At 37.5% G+C, this 16,694-nt stretch overlaps 1 protein-coding gene across 13 annotated transcripts in view; it reads right to left on the bottom strand.

The window, feature by feature from the left end:
- Nucleotides 1-16,694, bottom strand: part of FER (FER tyrosine kinase) — a 440,923-nt gene that overhangs the window by 400,881 nt on the left and 23,348 nt on the right. The window lies entirely within an intron of this gene.

Below are 16,694 nucleotides of genomic sequence, written 5' to 3'. Positions count from 1 at the left end.
GAGGACTGGTACCCAGAATACATAAAATCTCTCAAAATTCAACAGTTAACAACAACAACAATCCAAAGATAAAATAAGCAAAAGACATAAAGAGACTTTTCACAGAAAAGGATATAAAAATGGCAAAAAAAAAAAAAGATGTTCAATAGAAATCAGCCATTGCAGAAATACAAATAAATACAACTAAAACCCACAATGAGATACCACTACAGACCTGTCAAAATGGCTAAAAAAATAGATAAATAATGACAAGACCAAACACTTGTAAGGATAAGGAAAAACTGGATCACTCATTTGTTGATGGTCAGTAGACAAGATGGTACAGCCACTCTGGCTTGTTATAAAACTCAACATTTAACTACCATATGACCCAGCAATTGCATTCTTGGACCTCTATGCCACAGAAATGAAAGCATGCCTTCACACAAAAACCTGAACACAAGTGTTCACAGCAGCTTTACCTGAAACAACCAAAAGCTGGAATCAACACAGGGATCCTTCAACAGATGAATGCACACCATGGAATACTACCTATAGCTAAAAGGAACAATCTATCAATGTGGATCTAACAACTTGGATGTATCTCCAGGAATCCTGCTGAATGAAAAAAGCCAATCCCTCAAAGTTATATATTGTATGATCACATTTATACAACATTCTTGAAATGACAGAATTTTGGGAAAAGAACAGATTAGGGGTTGCCAGGGTTTGGGACCTAGAGAGTGGAAAGGGGTGGTAAGTGTGGCAACACAAGAGGAACACAGGGTTTCTAGTAGTGTTGGAAGTGGTCAAAACCTTGATAGTAGTGGCAGATACATGAATCTAGACAGGTAATAAAATGTTATAGAACTTAGTATATACACAACAGAGGGGTACAGTTAAAACTGCAGAAATATGAGTAAGATTAGTGGATTATGTCAATGTTAATACTGTAGTTCTCATGGTTTTGCAAAATGTTAACATGGGGGGGGAAACTGGACAAAACAGACAAGGGATTATTATCTCATACAACTGCATGTTCATCTACAATTACCTCAAAAGAAATTTCAATTGAAAAAAAAAAAAAGTAATGCCCAGACCTCAAACTACAGTTGGGGGGAAGAACAATAATGTGGAGATAGTGCTATAAATTTAGCTACATTCTCCTACAAGTCATAGGACAGAGGTGCCTATGTCAACCATGATGAAGATGAAAAAAATTATAGGGAAATTATACAGTCATTTTGTGGCCAAAACTTACAAAGAAGAACAGAGAGTGTGGGTGGGGGTATAATACAGACTGATTTGTATTATAAGTTTCAATCAGCCAAAGAATTACTCAGTTCTATTCTCCCACCAGCACTTAAAACAGTGCCTTGCATATTCAGTAGACAATAAAAATCTGTTAAATGAATTAACTGGTTGAGGCTATATACAACATTATACACACACACCTCCATATCATACAATCCCTACTTAGCCATCTTTATTCTTTAGGATACTTAGTGATACCAGGTATTAATTTTACCATTACTTGTAACACTAGGTTAATACCATGTACGACCCTAACCTACAGGTTAAAATTGAAGCTCCTTTGCCAGGTAATCAAAGCTGGCCTCAGACAGCCTTCCACCATCAAAAGTAGTACCTCAACCTAACTACCTATAATCCCTGAAATGTCTCACAATCATACACCTCAGCGCCTTTGCAGACGCTGTTCCTTCAGTCTAAATGTTGTTTCTCCTCCTCTTCTTGGAGAGTTATCAACAATTAAACTAAGTTGTATTCTCTGTGAAGCCTTCTCTGACCATCCCCGAAACCACAACCACCCAGACCAACTTAGGCGTTGTTCCCTTTTTTTGCATTTCAGGGCTCATGTATGTATCTCGGATTACTGTAATATTTCTCATCATCTATTTTAATTATTTGTTCAGGTATATCTCTCTCATTAAAGTATGAGCTACATGGAAATAAAGACATCACAGAGTTTTCATCTTTACATCACTGGAGCTAAAATTATTACCCAGATACAGCAGGCATTCAATCCATTATAAATAACTGCAAGAGCAAACTAATTTTTTAAAAGATTTATAAATGAGATTTTAAAGAAATATTTCTATAATTTAGTGAATTGTAAGTACACATCAGGCAGAAATACAGTATTATACAAAAGTACATGCATGTTATTAACAAAGATGTTTGTTTGTTTGTTTGTTTGTTTGCTTGTTTTTTGCCACACCACAGCATGTGTAAGTTTTGGAGCCAGGGATTGAACCTATACCACAGCAGCAGCCTGAGCCACAGCAGTAACAACACTGGATCCTTAACCCACTGAGCTACCAGAGAACTCTGAAGATATCTATTTTTAAATAATATCTTTTTTAAAAGTGAAACTAGTAAAAATTCTAAAAAAAAAAAAACAAACTATCATTTAGATTTATATAAATCATTCTTATTTAATGGTATTCAATTTGGGATCAAGTGAGATACACTGAGTTTTCAATTCACCATAAATAGTGATTAAAAACTTTAAGAGAAACATTAAAATCTGCCATATTTTCAAAAATAGAATTTCATTTTGTATAAAGTAGATCTGCAAATTCAGACTTCTTAAACAAAAATGGACATTATTAAGTTGCAGGATATAAAACAGATAACTAGTTTCCTTGGAAGGACAATAGAATTCACGAGGTATTTCTTGTAAATATAAGGGCATATGCAATATTTGTTTTAAAATGTCTCTTGAGGAGTTCCTGTTGTGGCTGAGCGGTAACAAACCCAACTAGTATCCATGAAGATGCAGGTTTGGTCGCTTGCCTCACTCAGTGGGTTAAGGATCCGGCGTTGCCATGAGCTGTGGTGCAGGTTGCAGACGCGGCTGGGATCCCGAGTTGCTGTGGCTGTGGCGTAGGCCAGCAGCTATAGTTCCAATTCAACCCCTAGCCTGGAAACCTCTATATGCCTCCAGTGCGGTCCTAAAAAAATAAGAAAAAATTTTAAAAAGACAAAAAATTAGAAAAAAAAAATGTTTCTTGTTTTTCAATTTTTGGCTCCACAACTGGCAACATTTTTACATTCTCCAAATACAGAGGTGAAAATACTGTTTTTATTTAGCATAAAGAAACTTTTATCTGTACTGAATGCTTTCTTTCAAGTAAAGGAGATTTATTTTAACACAGATGACATTATGGTCAAAACTATTTCTTTAATTATTCCCTTTTTTTTTAACATTGAGCCAAAAATTCAAGTATACCAGAATGGGTATGCTTATTTAGAAAAAATCAGAAAATAAATGAATAAAAGCTGTGTAACAGAAATAGAGAAACTTTCACTCTTTCCCAAGAGAGATTCTCATAAGCTTGCAAGAAATTTAATAGAGTTTGAATTTATAATCCTTGACTAATAAAACCCATTCAAATCAGTTTATGGTTCAAGTTACTTTATTAGAATATGTTTGTTCACTGATAAAAACTATAAAATCATTAACCAGTTAAAGTACAAAAAACAATTACTTAAAAATATTTCTTACCTTTTATATGCTTCCATATTGACAAAAGTCAGAAACAGTGACTATTTGAACAAAATATCAAGACAGAAACAAAGTCAAAAAAGCCACCAAGTGTACAAGTAATAATCACAGTAACAAGCCAAAAAACTGGATGTCACATGAATAGAAAGTGAGGTGCTTTTTCAGAAGCAGTTAGGGAGGAATGAGTCAGTCACTGAAGTTTAACTACGAAGACAAGGTCATTCATTACCAGTTAATATATGCTGACCTTAACCACCTTACAGATACAGTATCTAAAACTCCTTCTACACTTTCCTTATTTCAAATGCTTTAGCTCAATTTAAAATAAAATTTAAATTCAACTGAAACTACTAGATTAGCCAAACAGCCTACTGGAAGAGCATTAATAGATAATGGTGTTTCATTGAGAGAGAACACTGAATAAAAATTGTGCGTGTTTATAAACAAATGAACAACATGTTTGGTTTAAATTAACTATCTTTTTAATTTTAAAATGCACTCGAAGTCCCGAAATTTAAAATTATTTAAGGAGAGCAGGACTATTAACAGCATTTTTTGTTTTAATATATTATATAAATCAACAGGTATATATTGCATAACCATGGGAGAGACACTGTTAAGGATACAAAGATAAATACAACCCTGGATTACTGCCTTCAAATAATTCACAGTTTATTAAGAACAGACAAGCCCACAGGTACAATGATACAATTCATTCAAAATTCATTCAGTGACAGTAGTGAGCCTCTATTTGCCAGGCAGATTTCTCAGTGCCAGGAATACCAAGATATCACAAGAAGCTCATCACCAGTAGAGGTGACAAACTTGGAAACAAACAAATGCCACAGAATTAAACAGCCTCATGAATACAAATTGGTTATAAACTCAGTGGGTTTACAGAGAATGTATGTACAACATTCCTAGAGACATCAGGGAAGCCTTCAGGGAATATAAAAGCCTGAGGTGCAGAGCACTGCAAAGACACAAAGAAAGGAAAGAGCACAACTGAGCAGAGGACTCAAAAAGCCTTTATGAAGAGAATATCATTTCACAGGGTATATGTGTATCATCCTCTATAGCTTAAACTAATACAACGTCAATTAATATCAAATTAAAGCCGGAAAAACAATTTTTTTTATTTATTTACTTATTTGCTTTTTAGGGCCACACCCGTGGCATATGGAAGTTCCCAGACTAGGGGTCGAATCGGAGCTGTAGCTGCTGGCACACCACAGCCACACTGGATCTGAGCCACATCTGTGACCCACACCACAGCACACGGCAACGCCAGATCCTTAACTCACTGAGCACGGCCAGGGATCGAACCCACATCCTCATGGATATTAGTCAGATTCATCTACACTGCACCACAACATGAATTCCCAATAATTTTTAATTTAAAAAAAAAAAAAAAAAAAGAGAACACCTCTGGCAAGCCTTGAGTGACAGCCACAAAAGGACCGCACATATTGCATGTCTCTCCGCAAAGGTGTAGGTGGGAGATGGATTTGTAAACACTCCTGGGTTGAAATCTTAACGCTACCATTTCATAGCTGTGCATCTGTACACTTTAATTAACCTCCTAAAAGATCAGTTTTCTTATCTTTATAGTGGGGATAGTACTACCTAGTTTTCAGGGTTGTTGTGAAGGCTGGTGAAGATAAAGTATTCGATGTGTCCAGCTTTGAGGAGACATTAAAAAGTAGCCATTGCCGGGAGTTCCCGTCGTGGTGCAGTGGTTGACGAATCCGACTAGGAACCATGAGGTTGCGGGTTCGGTCCCTGCCCTTGCTCAGTGGGTTAACGATCCGGCATTGCAGTGAGCTGTGGTGTAGGTTGCAGACGCGGCTCGGATCCCTCGTTGCTGTGGCTCTGGCGTAGGCTGGTGGCTACAGCTCTGATTGGACCCCTAGCCTGGGAACCTCCATATGCCGTGGGAGAGGCCCAAAGAAATAGCAAAAAAAGCCAAAAAATAAAAAAATAAAAAGTAGCCATTGCTAATGGGGCTTGAGAGAGAGCACCCATGTGATAGAGAGCACAGAAGAGCAGGGATGGAGGAGGTTCCTGTCTAAGGAAATATCTGAACATAAGCAAGGATACACAGGTGAAAAAACAGGGAGCATGTTCATGAAACATACCTGATTTGAAAGAAAACAGTAGAACAAAAGGTTAAAAGGATGGAGTGTGACCACAGTGCCTGTATCCTTGCATGCCCTAAATTCCAGAATATAATTGTTATCTCCTGACCTTTAACTCTTCCTATAGGATCAATTATTATAAGAGTTCAAATTAAGGCCAAGTTTTTTTCCTTCAAAGACAGTAACAATGTAGGGAGAAGCCGAATTAATCTCAACACCTGTATGTGTACTTTCAAAGAGGCTCATTAAAGGCACACATACGCTAACAGAATGGCAACCAACAAGGTGTTGTCAGTTGCACATTATAAGAACTAGGCCAAAGCCAGTCTCTACTCTGAAATGAGAAAGCCTGTCAGGGAGCCCAGATCAGACAAATCAAACCTTGCGCCACTGTTTAGAACATGGAGGAAAAATTAGTTTCATTCTTGGCTTTTTTGGGTAATTCCATCTTTTCCCAAAAGGCAAGGCCTAATCTCCACTCCCATCCTATCCTTCTCTATAGCCATCCCCAACATATCTGTTTTCTTCCTAAATTGTTCTTCCAGCATTCCATTCTGTTTGCAAATAAACCTCGCTAAACCTCTGTCCTCCAATTCCCATCTGGTTCCCCCAAAACACAGAACTCTCAGGAAGGAGCACACCTTGCCTACATTCCATCACCCATATCCATGGAGATAGGGTGCAGGGGAAAGGGGTGGGGTGGAGTGGAGGGATGGGTAACATTACCCTGATCCCCCAGTTTCATTTCTAAATCACTGCTCTTCCAATCTTACTTAAAAACCTCTTCGCCTTTGAAATTTACACCATTCAGCTTTACCAAATCCTATCCCACCTTGCTATTATTACTTCCAATCTGCCTCTCAGTCGCCACTTGCTCCCAAATCTTATTCTCCAACCCAACTCTTAGCTTCATCCATGGAGCTTTTTGACCTCTGTACCCTTCTGTTCTCCAAAGAACCATTCAATCAAGTCCATTTCAATTACCCACTGCAACTGGCCCTAGCCAGAATCCAAAACTGTTTCATCTCTGCAATGGTAAATTTTAATATTCTAGATTGAGACCCTAACCTACTAAATTCCTATCCCTCTCTGGAATCTAAACTATCTACTCTTTCTCCTCAAAGTGATCTCAACCACCCACTGATCAAACTATTTTCTCTAAAATTTATCAGCTCCCCCATATTCCCTCCCTTTTAGAGTAAGGACGTTACTATCCAGAACTGGGGGGACTCTCAAGAGTAAAATTATTTCTTCTATTCTTTATTCTTTATAAAGAATGCTGTTCTTTATTTATTCTTTATTAATGCCAGGACTGCAGGTGTAAACCTGGTCTGTCCTAGTCAAACTAGGACATGTAGCCCCTCTACTTCTTTCCATACACATTGTGAGTCAGCTGACTTCCCTTGACTTTCTTTCTAATGCATTTGTCACAAAAACCTCCAATTCTGAATCAATTCTTTATTCCCTCTAGCCATTTTTTTAAAGCTCGGCTACCTCTTACTAGTATTTCAAGACTGTGCTTAGATCACCTCCTGCAGTCAGCCTCCTCTTGCCTCTGGCTCTTTGTTATCATGCACTCAGGAATTACAGCATCCTATTCATGACTACATCTTCATGTTTCTTATACAATGTCAGGCATATAGGTGGATTCCCATGAATATACTCAATGAGTCTCAACGTCTTCCTCTAACTATCTCCTGTGTGTTTATTCTGTAGTGCATCATATGAAAAATGATCGCTTTTATAATTTCGTAAAGATTAAACAAGTCAAAAAGAGGTACTTCTAAATTAACGGACAGCAATTACACAGATAAAAACTAGCAGGTATTTTCCTTAGCATGAGCTTATTAAATGTATCTTCCTGTATATTCAATTAACTCTGGTTTTTGTCTGTTACTTTCTGCTAGTGATTCTATTCTCTTACATTTTGAATATAAAGTCACATCAGAGAAATTTTGGAAGTACATGAAATATAAATAGAAACGAAACAATAAGCAGGAAAAGCAAATTTTGGAACATGTGTATCAAACGATCTTATTTTTTAAATTATGCAAATATAAACACACATTTTTTAATACAGTCGGCTTGTCATAGCCACAGGTTCCATATCCATGGATGCAATCAACAGTGAAATCGAAATAATTGAGGGAAAAAAATTCCTAAAAGTTCCAAGAGCCAAAACTTGAATTTGCCACATGCCAGCAACTCTTTACATAACATTTACACTGTATTAGGTATCGTAAGTAATCTAGAGATGATTTAAAGTACAGGCCTAGTTCATTTTATTGTGTTTCACTTCACAGATAATGCATTTTTTTACAAATTGAAGGTCTATAACAACCCTGCATCAAGCAAATCTAGTGGTGCCATTTCTCAAACAGCATTTTCTCACTTCACGTCACATTTTGGTAATTCTCTCAATATTTCAAACATTTCATTACTGGGATCAGTGATCTTCGATGTTATTACTAGATTCACTGAAGGCTCAGATGATGGTTAGCATTTTTTAGCAATAAAATATTTTTTTTGGCCATGCCCACAGCATGAGGAAGTTCCTGGGCAAGAGATCAAACACACGCCACAGCAGTGACCCCAGCCACTGCAGGGATCACGCTGCATTCTTAACCCATTGCACCACGAGAGAGCTCCAGCAATAAAGTATTTTTAATCAAGGTATATACATTGTTTTTTAAAAACATAATACTACTGCACACTTAAAAAAAAAAACAAAGTACAGTGTAAATATAACTTTTATGTGCCTTGGAAAACCAAAAAAATTGTGTGACTTGCTTTATTGCGATTCACTTTATTGCAGTGGTCTGGAACTAAATCCACACTATCTCTGAGGTTTGCTTGTATATGGGAGGATGTGTGTAGGCTATATGCAAATACTATGCCATTTTATATAAGAGACTGTTAGCAGCAGCGATCCTGGATCACTGGTATCCTATGCAGATACCAAGGCATGACTGTACATATGTTTTAAAAGTCCAAAGTGATACACATCAAACTTTTAACACTGGCTACCTCTGAAGACGGAGAGTTATTTAGAACATTGGACAGAATGTCACTTTTATTTCATGTATCTCCAGTTTGTACTTTTATAAGAGGATATTCATTTTATAATAGTAAAAAGATGTAAAGAAAAGACTCCTCAACATGTTTTTCTTAAGACTGAGGATTAAGAAGAAAAAAAATCAAATTTCAAAATGGAATACTTAGGATTAAAAACTATTTCTCCTTCAAATATATTTCTTTTTATTCAGAAAATGACAAAGTATTTATATCATGAAATAGAAAAATCTCCCAATTGTATTCACATAGAATGCTTCTGGTTTCCACCGGACAATTTCATCCTTGTTCCATATCTCAGGCTTCTGAACCACAAATCTCATCTTTCTCTGTTCCTTCATTTGTTTCAGGTTTCACCAGAACCAATTCTAAGTCTAATTTAGCACTTCAACAATAAACTGGTCTAACCACAGATCAAATCATTACTGTGGTTGCTCAGGAGAGGAATCTCTTTTTGCTCTATGTCTTAGTAAAAGGCTTTCATTCATTCATTTATCCATCCAATAAGAACTGTGAAAATGTCTGCAATATGCCAGGTACTGAGTGAGGTCCTCAGTACAGTGAAAAAAAGTACTGGTCGCAGCCTCTGGAAGCTTAATAGAGGCAAGGAAGTGTTCTAATACCTGACGGTAACTGCTCTAAAGATGCCTGTACCAAGTAGAGTAAAAACACACAAGGATAATCTAAACCTGCCTGAAGTGCTAAGAAGGAAAAGCCTTCATAGAAATCTCTAGAAAAGCCAGAGTAGTCCTTTCCTCACTGGAAATTTCTTCCTTTCCTCTCCACCAAAATTTGACACTCCACATTTGGAAAGTACTGCTTAAAACTTACCTCCTACTTTCTCCACACAAAACGCCACTAGTTCCTAAAAGAAAACCAGCCAAATCTGTGAAACTCAGAAGCAAGCAAGGAAGGAAGAGAATACTCGCAAAAGGGCCCTATACAACAGGTACCAGAAAGAGCTGGTACTTAAATCTTATTGCACCTAGCTCTGGTTGCCTCTACTAACCTGCTCACATATCATTTGCATTTTAATCTACGTCTCACTTCAAATTATGCATTTTTCAAAGATGAAGACTTAGACTGCTACAGCTTTATAATGTCCACGGTGACTACATATACATATTCCTAAGTATAATCAACTGGTTAGAAGGTAGGAGTGGGCCATGGTGTACGGGGGAGTAGCTCCTGCAGAATTTCAATTGCCAACTAGTGCCTCTGGACTGAATACAACATAAATCTTCGAGTTTTTTTTATCTTTAACTTAATGTAACCAAATGTAAAAACTCAGCCCCTGTAGATTTAAAGTTGAAATGAGGTTTAAAAAAAAAGAAAAAGAAAAAAGAAAGAAAAGAAAAAGTTTGGAATAAATAATTTTATCTCCAGCAACTTCAGAGAATTGGAGAGAAAAAGGAAAGTGCAAATAAGCTTTGGACGAATAAGGTTCTAAGAAACCAGGCTAGGAGTTCCTGTCGTGGCTCAGTGTTTAACGAATCCTACTAGGAACCACGAGGTTGCAGGTTTGATCCCTGGCCTTGCTCAGTGGGTTAAGGATCCAGCGTTGCCATGAGCTGTGGTGTAGCTTGCAGACGCAGCTCGGATCCCGAGTTGTTGTGGCTCTGGCATAGGCTGGGAGTTACAGCTCTGATTCAACCCCTAGCCTGGGAATCTCCATATGCTGTGGGAGCGGCCCAAGAAATGGCAAAAAAAAGACCAAAAAAAAGAAAAAAAAGAAACCAGGCTAATTCTCAAGACATTAAGTTTACACAAACTATATCTTTTTAAAAGAAAATACAAAAGCTTGTCAGTTTGATGAGATCCCATTGGTTTATTTTTGCTTTTATTTCTGTTGCTTTGGGAGACTGACCTGAGAAAGCATTTGTAAGGTGGATGTCAGAGAATGTTTTGCCTATGTTCTCTTCTAGGAATTTGATGGTGTCTTGTCTTATATTTAGTCTTTAAGCCATTTGGAGTTTATTTTCATGCATAGTGTGAAGGTGTATTCTAGTTTCATCGATTTGCATATAGCTGTCCAGGCTTCCCAGTCATACTTGCTTAAAAGACTGTCTTTTTCCCATTTTATGTTCTTGCTTCCTTTGTCAAAGATTAATTGACCACAGGTGTCTGGGTTTATTTCTGGGTTCTCTATTCTGTTCCATTGGTCTACATGTCTGTTTTGGCACCAGCACCACACTGTCTTGATGACTGTGACTTTGTAATATAGCCTGAAGTCTGGGAGAGTTATACCTCCTGCCTGGTTTTTGTTCCTCAGAATTGCTTTGGCAATTCTGGGTCTTTTGTGGTTCCATATAAATTTTTGGATTCTTTGTTCTAGTTCTGTGGAAAATGTCCTGGGTAATTTGATAGGGATTGCACTGAATCTGTAGATGGCTTTGGGTAGTATGGCCACTTTTACAATATTAACTTTTCCAACCCAGGAGCATGGAATATCTTTACATTTCTTTACATTTTCTTTAATTTCTTTGGCTAATGTTTTATAGTTCTCAGCATATAAGTCTTTTACCTCCCTGGTCAGGTATATTCCCAGATATTTGATTTTTGGGGGTGCAATTTTAAAACATATTGTATTTTTGTATTCCTTTTCTAACCACAGCAAAGGAAACCAAAAAGAAAACAAAAAGACAACTTACAGAATGGGAAAAAATAGTTTCAAATGATGCAATGAACAAGGACTTACTTTCTAAAATATACAAGCAACTTATACAACTCAACAGCAAAAAAGCCAACAACCCAATTGAAAAATGGGCAAAAGACCTGAATAGACATTTCTCCAAGGAAGATATACAGACAGCCAAAAAGCACATGAAAAAATGCTCAACATCCCTGATTATTAGAGAAATGCAAATCAAAACTACCATGAGATACCACCTCACACCAGTCAGAATGGCCATCATTAATAAGTCCACAAATAACAAATGCTAGAGGGTATATGGAGAAGAGGGAACCCTCCTGCATGTTGGTGAGAATGTAAGCTGGTACAACCACTACAGAGAACAGTATGGAGGTGCCTTAGAAAACTATACCTAGAACTACCAAAAAAAATAAATAAATAAAAACAAATAAATAAATAAATAAAAGGAGTTCCCATCATGGCGCAGCAGAAACGAATCCGACTAGGAACCATGAGCTTGCGGGACTGATTCCCAGCCTCGCTCAGTGGGTTAAGGATACGGCGTTGCCATGAGCTGTGGTGTGGGTTGCAGACACGGCTCAGATCTGGTGTTGCTATGGCTCTGGTGAAGGCTCCGATTGGACCTGTCGCCTGGGAACCTCCATGTGCTGCAGGTGCAGCCCTAAAATGACAAAAAAAAAAAAAAAAAAAACTACCATATGACCCAGCAACCCCACTCTTGGGCATACATCCAGACAAAACCTTCCTTCAAAATGACACATGCACCCACATGTTCATTGCAGCACTATTCACAATAGCCAAGACATGGAAACAACCCAAATGTCCATCAACAAATGATTGGATTAGGAAGATGTGGTATATATACACAATGGAATACTACTTAGCCATAAAAAATAACCAATTACTGCCTTTTGCAGCAATATGGATGGAACCAGAGACTCACACTGAGTGAAGTAAGTCAGAAAGAAAAAGACAAATACCATTTGATATCATTTATATCTGGAATCTAATAACCTTTCCACAGAAAAGAAAAACAAGGACTTAGAGAATAGACTTGTGGTTGCCAAGAGGGAGGGGAAGGGAATGCGATGGATTGGGAGCTTGGGGTTAATATATGCAAACTATTGCTTTTGGAATGGATTAGCAGTGAGATCCTGCTGTGTAGCACTGAGAACAATGTCTAGTCACTTACAATGGAGCACAATAATGGGAGAAAAAAAAATGTATACCTGTATGTGTAACTGGGTCACCATGCTGCACAGTAGAAAAAAAATCGTATTGGGGAAATAACAATTAAAAAAAAGAAAAGAAAAGAAAATATATGTAAGTGTAACTTGGTCCCCATGCTGTACAGTGGAAAAAAAAATTAATTAAAAAAAAAAGTACAGATCATGAAAAACAAAAACAGACAGGAACTGTTCAAGATTAGAAGAGAATAAAGAGATAAGAATCAAATGCAATGCATAAAACCTGACTGAATCCTGATTCCAAAAAAATTTTTGAAAACATTGTTTAAAGACAACTAAGGACCTCTGAATATGGACCATGATAATAAACATAGTCTTAAATTAATGTTAATTTTCTTATATAAATATTGATATTATAATCATGCCCAAAATTACCTATATTCTTAGGAAATGCATGTAAAAATTTATATGACATTTAATTATATAAATATATATTTATATTTTGAATATAGTTTCAATTGGTTTTTTAAATATATAAAATATAAAGAGAGAGAAAATACAGCAAAAAGTTAATAGGGAATACAGATGAAAGGTAAATATGGGTGTTTATTGTCCAGTATTTTCCATTTTTTCTGCAGCACTGAACATTTTCAAAATGAAATACTGAAGGGGTGGGAAGATAGCTTAAGAGGATGTCAGCTTGATAGAGACATGGGGTAAAAGCAGCACTACTCTCAGCAAACATGAAAACCAGCTGCATGATCCCACTTGGAATCAGAGAGGTCTGGGTCTCAGCTGAAAGAGAGGAAGTGAATGTTCTCCAAGGTAACCTTCCAGCTACAAAATCTCATTACTCAACTACCTCTCCCCAGCTCTAAAACTCAAAAGATAGGCAAAGAGGAAAAACTCCTAAGACTGGCATAAGGATAAAATAAAGTATATAAAACACCTAGCCAAATGCTTGTTGCATAGAATACAAACAATAAATATTAACTTCCCTCTTTTGAAAACACTGTAAAAATATTTGGCAAAAAAACAAAAGAAAGATATGACTACTAATTAACTTAGAAAAAAATAAGTAACATAGAATTGGAAAGATCTACTTTAGTATCTATTCAGTTTCTACTGAATTAAAAACTATGTCAGTTTGTGAAGCTGCAAAAACAAAATGATCATAAATGAACCTCCTAAATGCTTAGATAAGCAAAATACTTTCAAGTGAGCTCAGTATGGTATACAACTAACAATAGGATGCTCCAGATCCTGCAAAATAAAATAACAATGAAATTATATATCAAAACTTTGGCTAACAGTGTGTGAAGATTTCAGACTGGCAGAGTTCCTGTCGTGGCGCAGTGGTTAACGAATCCGACTAGGAACCATGAGGTTGCAGGTTTGATCCCTGACCTTGCTCAGTGAGTTGAGGATCCAGCATTGCCGTGAGCTGTAGTGTAGGTCACAGACGCAGCTCGGATCCCAAGTTGCTGTGGCTCTGGCCTAGGCTGACAGCAACAGCTCCAATTAGATCCCTAGCCTGGGAACCTCCATATGCCGTGGGTGCGGCCCTAAAAAGACAAAAAAAAAAAGTTTTCAAACTGGCTTAAAATTTTAAAAGAGGAGTTCCCGTCGTGGCGCAGTGGTTAACGAATCCGACTAGGAACCATAAGGTTGCGGGTTCGGTCCCTGCCCTTGCTCAGTGGGTTAACGATCTGGCGTTGCCGTGAGCTGTGGTGTAGGTTGCTCGGATCCCATGTTGCTGTGGCTCTGGCGTAGGCCGGTGGCTACAGCTCCGTTTCAACCCCTAGCCTGGGAACCTCCATATGCCGCGGGAGCGGCCCAAGAAATAGCAACAACAACAACAACAACAACAAAAAGACAAAAGACAAAAAAAAAAATTTAAAAAAAAAAATTTAAAAGATTATCTTTTAAAAAGAAAGCATGAGGCATTCCCTGGTGTCCCAGCGGGTTAAGGATCTCGTGTTGTCCCTGCCATGGCTTGGGTTACTGCTGTGGAATGCGTTCAATCTCTGGTACAGGAATTTCTACAAGCTACAGGCATGGTCTAAATAAATAAATAAATAATAAAATATGGGCAAGAAGGCTTAAAATGCAGTATAAAAGTATAGATAATTATTTCACTTCCAGAAAGATTCTGAAATCAAACGAAATTAAGTTCATAACTAAGTCACATACATTTCAGAGCAAAAAGCAAAACAAAGTATTAACTAGTACATATGACAAATTTTTCAGATGACTTTATTTCCAGCAGTAATGTTATTTGTAGAATTAGGATTAATTTCGCTTTTGGTAAAACAACTAATCCTTGAGATAATGGGAAGAATAACTATCTAAAAAGATTTTATACTTAATACTAGCATCCACTTGGTTGCTCAAAACTCAAAAATCATGGAGTTTTCCTTAAGCGCCTCCTCTCCACACCAAAAACAGCCATAAGTCACATAAATTTTGACTGAAAAAAAGAAAGCCATCTCAAATCCTTCCATCTCTCTCTTGACGCTAACATCCTATTAGGGCACCACTATCTCTCACCTCAGATCCTAAAATTGCCAGCTTTCACTTTCACCTCAACCAGTCCATGCCTCACCTAGCAGCTTAAATTATATCATTTAAGAATAAAAGAAACTACTTTCCACAACCTCTTCCTACCTATCTCAGGCCTCTGCTGTGTCAGCCAAACTGAATTTATTTCTATTCCTCAAATTTACCACATTCTTTCTTCCTTCAAAGTCTTTGTACCCACTATTCTTTTTTTTTTCTTTTTTTCCACCCAGCTTTCTTGAGATATTATTGACATACAAAACATGTAAGTTTAAAATGTACAATGTGGAGTTCCTGTCATGGCTCAGTGGTTAATGAATCCGACTAGGAACCATGAGGTTGCGGGTTCGATGCCTGGGCTTGCTCAGTGGGTTAAGGATCCGGCGTTGCCATGAGCTGTGGTGTAGGTTGCAGACACGGCTCAGATCCCGTGTTGCTGTGGCTCTGGTGTAGCTGGCAGCTATGGCTCCGATTCGAGCCCTAACCTGGGAACCTCCATATGCTGCGGGAGCGGCCCAAGAAATGGCAAAAAAAAAGTAAATAAAATAAAATGTACAATGTGATCATCAGATAAATGTATATACTATAATATGATTATCACCAAGACTGGTTAACATCTCTGTACTTTCATAAAATTACATTTGTGTGTGACTCTGTGGTGGTAACATTTTAAGATCTACTTTCTTAAAATCTTTCAAGTACATAATACAATATTTTTAATTACAGTCACCATGTTGTGCATTAGACCCCCACAACTTATTCATCTTATAGCTGGGAGTCTGTACTCTTTGACCAGCATTTCCCCATTTCCCCCTCTTCTCAGCCTCTGGCAACCCCAATTCCATTCTCTCTTTCTATGAGTCTGGCTTTTTAAGATTCCACAAAAAGTAAGAACATACAGGATTTGTCTTTCTCTGACTTATTTTACTATTCTATACCTTCTTTTTTTTTTTTTTTCTTTTCCGCTGTACAGCATGGGGACCAAGTTACACATACATGTATACATACTTTTTCCTCCCGTTGTTGTGTTGCGATTTAAGTATCTAGACATAGTTCTCAATGCTACACAGCAGGATCGGATCAGGAACTTGGGGTTAATGGGTGCAAACTATTGTTCTTGGAATGGATTTACAATGAGATCTTCTATACCTTCTAATGAGAATGCTTTCCCACCAAAAATATCACCACCATTCCCATCCCCGCCCCCTGACACACACACACTCTCCTTATAACAGCTTCTTCTCATGTACAGGTTTCATCTTAAACATCAACTCCTTTTTGTAATCACCCTATCTGAAGTAGCTCCTGTCACCTTATCTCCAAGTCATTTGCTTTTCTTCAAAAAATGTACCACAAATCATAGCTATTTTGTCAGTTTTTTATTTTTTTATTTATTTTGTTTTGTTTTGTTTTGTTTTTTGGTTTTTTTTTTGCTATTTCTTTGGGCCGCTCCCGCGGCATATGGAGGTTCCCAGGCTAGGGGTCTAATCGGAGCTGTAGCCATTGGCCTACGCCAGAGCCACAGCAACGCGGGATCCGAGCCGCGTCTGCAACCTACACCACAGCTCATGGCAACG

The sequence above is a fragment of the Sus scrofa genome, chromosome 2 (genome assembly GCF_054392235.1).
Source record: "Sus scrofa isolate SSC_HxYL_T2T_F1_AM1 chromosome 2, Sscrofa_HxYL_maternal_Yorkshire_Landrace_v2.0, whole genome shotgun sequence".
Classification (NCBI taxonomy): Eukaryota; Metazoa; Chordata; class Mammalia; order Artiodactyla; family Suidae; genus Sus; species Sus scrofa.
This window is presented reverse-complemented; position numbering and strand designations above follow the sequence as displayed.